Source organism: Filicampus tigris, chromosome 6 (genome assembly GCF_054856515.1).
Source record: "Filicampus tigris isolate MCC_2025a chromosome 6, RoL_Ftig_1.0, whole genome shotgun sequence".
NCBI classification, from domain to species: Eukaryota; Metazoa; Chordata; class Actinopteri; order Syngnathiformes; family Syngnathidae; genus Filicampus; species Filicampus tigris.
The window spans coordinates 1,767,127-1,774,065 of record NC_141222.1 but is presented as its reverse complement, the minus strand read 5'-3'; the positions used below and the strand labels follow the sequence as shown (position 1 = coordinate 1,774,065).

Below are 6,939 nucleotides of genomic sequence, written 5' to 3'. Positions count from 1 at the left end.
AACCTGTGTGATCTGTGTTTTGGCCATTGGATACAGTGTAATACAATACAGGATGTTTCCTTTGGTCCCGAGGAGTGTATATTGCATTCTTTCATGGTGTGAGTATCTGTCAGGTTCACACCAAGTGAGACATTCGTAAACAATGCACACAATGAGGAGAGAAGACACTCTACAACAATATTGTCTTTTTACTTGCAAGGAGAGCGCAGGGACGTGTACGATTACAGTTCCTAAAACCCTCTGCCCGGCTCCTGCGCCCCCTCTCTTTTTATTTTTCTTCGGTGTCCCTGATTACAAAGGTGTTCCAGCTCTAAGGGAAAGGGCAGCGAAAGCAGCTGGAACACTATGAACTTGTTTTGTCTATGGGGGTGTGTGTGTGTGTGTGTGTGTGTGTGTGTGTGCGTGTGTGGGTGTGTGGGTCTGTGTGTGTGTGTGTGTGTGTGTGTGTGTGTGTGTGTGTGTGTGTGTGTGTGTGTGTGTGTGAGCCATTAACATACATATGTGAAAGCAAAGCACACCAAGCAAGTTGGCCTAGTGATAAAAATCAAACACATGAATAATAAAATGCATTATTATTCTTACATTCCCCCCTGTTTTTATATAATATAAAGCTAAACCTACAAAGCTAACAGGCTTAACCAAGAAAAATCAACATGAAGAATAAAATGCATTATTATTCTTACATTTCCCCCCTGTTTTTATATAATATAAAACTAACTATAATATAAAACTAAACCTGAAAAATCTGATTGAAAAATCCAACACCCGAATCATTATATACAACATTAATCACATTCCCCCCTGTTTCTCTTACATTTACACAATCCTCATATCATCGAATAGACCCCCCACAAAGGCTTTAATCTACCGAATCACTCTCATGAAAACAAATGTAATTACACCCAAGGTTGTCAATGTAATTTACTCATGATCTCCAAGACCCGGAAAGAGATCTGGAAGAGAAAGCGAAATGTCAACAGGAGCATCAAAACAAGTGTCATCAGTGTCATCATTACTCTCAACTGTACGATAAAGCAATAACGGATAAACATCGTTCAATTTGGACGTCGTAGGTGCAATAGCTGTAGTGATCAACCGGCTGAGCAGTGCTCTAAGACAAGGAATACAACAACACCCACACAACGTGAGGATAGCTGCAAACACAGCAACAGAAACCAGGACAGAGGAGTCCTTGTATCTACCAAATGTTCTTTCCCACCACTCCGTCCAAAGAGACGTGTCCACTCCAGAGTGCTCCTTCATCTTGTGGTTGAGAACGCGGAGGCCATCGATGGCCCTGGTGAGGGACCCCTCCGGGGCCGTGTTGTTAGGTATGAATGTACAACACCAGTCGCCAAACATGGCGTACACCCCACCCTTTTCCGCCAGGAGCATGTCAACCGCTATGCGGTTCTGGAACGTCATGAGAGAGGTGGCTGCCAATTGTTCTTAGATAGCAAGAAATCCTGCTTCAGTGTAGTTACCCAGTTTCTGCACATTGTAGTGGAGGTAGTTGATCCTGTCAACATTTTTATTCCCACTGTCCTTTCATATTACTCAGGTTTCATCAATGCCCTCTTAATGTTTCAGTGTGAGCCCACAGTTTTGCAAAAACCCTAATCCCTCTGATAAACTCTTCTTTTGGTGTTGAGAGGGGCTGTTAGGTATCCTTGACTGGTAAAAGGGATGTACTAACCAAGTGGAGAGGGCCTGAGGAAAGCAGTGTGTGTCATTTTTCTTGGTAGAAACATAATCGGGCACTGTCATGGGTAGTAGCATCAAAGTAACCCACAACAAAATGGATACATTATCCATTTTCTATAGACCCGGACTGGGAGGGACCTGCAGTGGGCAAATGAGCTGAACCTCTTTTTCAATAGGTTTGATCAGATGCCTGCCCCCACTCAGTCTCTCCTGCTGCAGTCTCCACCTACTCCTCCTGCTGGGTGTGTCACCCCCTCCCCTCTTTTCTCCACAGTCTCCAGCTCCCAGCTACACCAGACAGCCACCACTCCCTCCTGCCCAGCCTTGGCCTTCACAACATCTCAGTTGAAGAACCAGCTGAAGGAGATGAAGGCGAGGAAGGCAGCGGGTCCAGATGGCATCAGCCCCCAGCTCCTCAAATCCTGCACAGACCAGCTGTGTGGAATTGTCCAGCACATGTTCAACCTGAGCCTGAAGCTGGGCAGAGTCCCCCAGCTGTGGAAAACATCCTGCGTGGTCCCAGTGCCAAAGACCCCCCACCCGAAGGAGCTCAACAGCTTCAGACCAGTGGCGCTGACGTCTCACCTGATAAAGACCCTGGAGATACTGGTCCTTGTCCACCTGCGCCCCCTGGTGAGCTCCTCAATGGACCCACTCCAGTTCGCATATCAGTCTGGCATCAGTGTGGATGATGCCATCATCTACCTCCTCCACACTTCACTCTCCCACCTGGAGAAGGCGGGGAGCACTGTGAGGATCAAGTTCTTTGATTTCTCCAGTGCTTTCAACACCATCTAGCCCACTTTATTGGGAGACAAGCTGGAGCGGGCGCGAGTGGCCCACCACCTCACCACATGGATCCAGGACTACCTCACAAACCGGCCACAATATGTGAGGACACAGGACTGTGTGTCTGGCGTGCTCCTCTGTAGCACGGGAGCCCCGCAGGGAACTGTCTTGGCTCCCTTCCTGTTCACCCTCTACACCTCGGACTTCAACTACAGCACCCCTACCTGTCACCTGCAGATGTTCTCTGACGACTCTGCGATTGTCGGCCTCATCACAGGCGCAGATGATCGGGAGTACAGAGAACTTACTCAGGGTTTTGTGGACTGGTGCCAGCAGAACCGACTCCTGATCAATGCGGGGAAATCCAAAGAAATGATGGTGGATTTCGGGAGGCGCCATCACTCTGCACCAGCACCAGTGAATATCCGGGGAACAGATGTTGAGAGAGTCTCAACTTACAAGTACCTGGGTGTTCATCTGAACAATAAACTGGACTGGAGCGACAACACAGATGCCCTCTATAGGAAGAGTCAGAGCAGACTCTTCCTACTCAGGAGACTGAGGTCTTTTGGGGTCCAGGGGACACTCCTCAGGAACTTTTATGACTCGGTGGTTGCATCGGTCATTTTTCAGGGAGTGGCCACCTGGGCAGGCGGCGTCTCGGCCCGGGACAAGAAGTGGCTGGACAAACTGGTCAGGAGGGCCGGCTCTGTCCTGGGCTGCTCCCTGGACTCTGTGGACTCGGTGGGGGACAGGAGGATGATGGCCAAGCTGTCATCAATGCTGGACAACCCGGCCCACCCCCTCCAGGGCACCCTAGCAGCACTCCACAGCTACTTCAGTGACGGACTGTTACACCCTCGCTGTGCAAAGGAGAGATTCCGCCACTCCTCCTTGCCTGCTGTTGTCAGACTCTTTAACAAGAACAATGTGTAGTCTCTACAAACTGGCGGACATTAGTGCAATAGTGCAGTCCTGCACCTGAGCTTATATCGTGCAATACCCAACATTCCCCACTACTATTAGTCCAGTTTTGTGTATCTAGGGAGAAAGAAAAACAAATAGATTAATAAAATACCGATTTAGAGACACACACAAAGACAGACACAGAAATTCACAAAACACACACACACACACACATCAACACTGACAGACTGACTCACAGATGCACTAAAACTCTGCACATTCATAAACAATCAAACTAACAACCTTTTAAAGATGTATATCTAGAATGTTTATCATTAAAGTTTAAAGAATGAACCTACCCCAAAAAAAGTTCTATGACTGAGACATCACCCCAGAGGTCAGACCATGACTTACTTGAGTCCAAATTCAGATGTCGCGCCACTCGTGATCAGATAGGTCTTGGATCAAGGTGAGGACTCTGGGGTTCAAGTGTAGACGGGAAGTACTGTTCTTCTCTACTTTGGTGCCCTTCTCAGGATTTATGGAGAAAAAGCACCTTGGGGAAATGGAATAGCAACAGACAAAATGTATTAATGATAAAGTGACTTCCAAAACAACTATAAAATATCACATCAAGCTACTTTTTACTTGTTTGTAGTTAACATTCAATTCAGAGTAAATGTTGGTTGACCAATCCAAAATGGCACACCTCTGCAGGAACTCTTGGGTGGATGCCAGCTTGGATGGATAATGGATGTTGAAATTGAAGTAGCTTCCAAACATTATACATATTGACGGTACGAAAGACGGGATGTTTTCTTGAACAATGGTTCTGTTAACACTGAGCATAAACCGTGTGGAAGTAAAACAGGGTTGCCCTAAAAAAGAGGGAATCACACACAAATGAAACAAATGGTTATGCACCTGAAACTTTTCTGGGCTCGGACAGTCAGACAGACAGACAGACAGACTCAGACACACATACACAGGATATAGTTCACAACAAAAACAAGAACCAAGAATTCATCCAGACATAAAAAGAAAACAGACCAACAAAATGTTAACTTACTACAGACAATGATGGTAGGGGTCAAAGGGAGCTTGTTCATCTGGACTTCCTGTGCCAGACAGGTGTCCTCCACATTAGAAAGCATCATCGCTTCAGTTTCTTCAAAATAGGCCATCAGCAGCAGGACCATTTCTTTTACCTATGAAAACAGGTAACAACTTCAAAAGGTTCCAGTTCTGGATGGCTTGGCCAAAAAGCTTTGGACCCTCATTGACAGTACATGGCTTTGTCAGCGCATCGGACCCTTTGTACTTGAACTGAGTGATTCGTCGATTCAGATGTGTATATGTAAACCACTTATTTTTCTTGATGAAATATTTCAAATGTCGTGACCCAAACAAGGCGGGAGACCCGGCTGACAAACATGAAAAGATTTCAAAGCATTGAACACAGAGTTTACCTTAATGCCTTTGACGCCCTCCCCGTCTCCAGATGCGAGATCATTGATGGCTGTATTGTTTCAGGAGTATGCTGTGGACCACAGACATTGGGATCATTTTCAAACTCACTTCGTGTAATTTCACAGTATCTACAAAAATACTTTGAACAATGAAAATTCTCTGTAAACCCCCCAATGACATTTGACCCAAGGTTGTCACCTGCAATGCCCCTTTAATGATTTTCCCGCCCACAGAGATTCCATTCTCCTCCAGATCTTTCAAATCATCTAACATTTCTGAGAAAAACTTAGCACAGCCAAACCATTTTAGGTCCTTCTCTCCGCACAACAACACAAGGGACATGAGGTCTGTATTTGACACATGAGCAGGCAAATTTGCCACAGAAAGATAGACAGTGATGACTTTGTTTTTTTTTTTAGCAGAGCCAAGAGGATTCACGATTTCAAATGCATCCTGATACAAAATTAGCTTCAGGCAACCTGGATTTTTAAGGTAGAACTTGTTTGACTTAAAGGTTTGTCCCTATACATATCATTTATGTTTTCCACCGAACATCCTCTGTGTTTGCGTGACATATGAGCAGTGAAAGATGACTTCTTGGTGAACACGTTTTTACAACCAATTACAGGACATGATATAGTTCGCCCTTCAACTATGTGCTCTTTCAAATGTTGTAGCAGCTCTTTTGCAGTCTGAAAATGGCGCGCGCATTGCGAAACGGCACATTTCAAATCTGCTCTGCTGTGCGTCGGTTCGTGCACATTGTGTAAGCGGTAGAAATGAGCTTTGAAAGCGCAAACGTGCGAAATGTCCGTTTGCAGTCGACGCTAACACACTGGAAAACACAACGTGGTTCATTTCTATGAACGCGGCAATGCATAACATAGTTTCTCAATGTTAGCAGTGATTTGCTGCAAAAATAGCATGTAATCATGTTAAAGCTTGAATGCGCGTGAAAGCTAGCTACTCACAAGGTGCAAAACACCAGACTACTATGACTAGTAGCTAAAGTCAGTTATCTTACCGCTCCTTGTCTCATCCGCGTCGCGGCTCCTCTTTCACCTTGCTGTCCTCTCCTCGTCTTCCACGCTCCTCCGTCGATTTCCGAATTCCCGCCGGTTTTCTGCTACTCCGTCGTCTAGTCTTCCCTGCTATTGCGTAGTCTCGCGCTGTCTTAACTGCTACTGTGTCGTGTCTTCTCCCGCGTCGTGTTCGTCCCTATATTTCTACTCTTCACCTCTTTTTGTCGCTAATTGTAACTTTTGTGTCTTGCTGCTCCTCGCTAGTATTTCGGCTTTGAGTCAACTGCTCCCGCGTTAAGCAAACACCCTCCAATGACAGAAGAGTTCACAAACGGTGGTGCTCTGTGATTGGTACTTGCAATTTGAAATTCTAACAAGAATGATCGAAATCATTTACACACAGACCTTAATTTACGGCAGAAAAGTGTTTTGTAGGGCGAGGGTAGGCTGTATAAAAAAACCTCCTTTTTCTTGACCAATTATGTAACCTATAGTATGGTGCTGCTTTTTTTAACCACACACTGTAGATATAATGTAAAACTAAACTAACATTACCTGATAAAAAAAATATACATATTGTAACCTTACTACAAAAATAGGGAACTGATTAACACATAAGAGCTGTCAATCTAATGTCAAAATATAGGCAATTTTTTACCATGATTACTACAGTTCTACTAGCTGTAGGTCTCAGTTCTAAACATGTTTATATTGAGTCTCAACTGTTATCATAATTACAAATTTAACTTGAAATCTCAACATAGGAATTTGTAAAATGGTATACAATTTATTTCCGTTCTTTAAACCAATCCATATTGTAATTTTAACTATATTGCATTGGTTCAAGTATTACAAGTTTTTGATGTATATTATACAGTAATATGTCAATTCTACAAGGAAATATGCACTGATTCATTGTTATTCCATTTATGGATTTTTAATGTCAGGATTTTACGGCATATTAATGTTAATTTCATGGTCATTTTTTACAGTGTATTGTGAAGCTACTTAATGAGTGTTTTGTTATTCCCATTTGGCATTATTATCA

General features: G+C 44.2%; 1 long non-coding RNA gene across 2 annotated transcripts; it reads right to left on the bottom strand.

The window, feature by feature from the left end:
* Window positions 1-363: 363 nt before the first annotated feature.
* On the bottom strand, window positions 364-6,149 carry LOC147145444 (uncharacterized). 2 transcript variants are annotated; one of them, XR_015087175.1, is made up of 6 exons: window positions 5,894-6,149; window positions 4,869-4,939; window positions 4,469-4,607; window positions 4,109-4,277; window positions 3,814-3,955; window positions 364-3,534 (listed from the first exon to the last, which is right to left on the bottom strand). It is a non-coding gene; the product is annotated as an uncharacterized LOC147145444 (long non-coding RNA). The 2 variants fall into 2 exon arrangements; XR_015087174.1 differs by having other exon boundaries at window positions 364-3,955.
* Window positions 6,150-6,939: the final 790 nt, after the last annotated feature.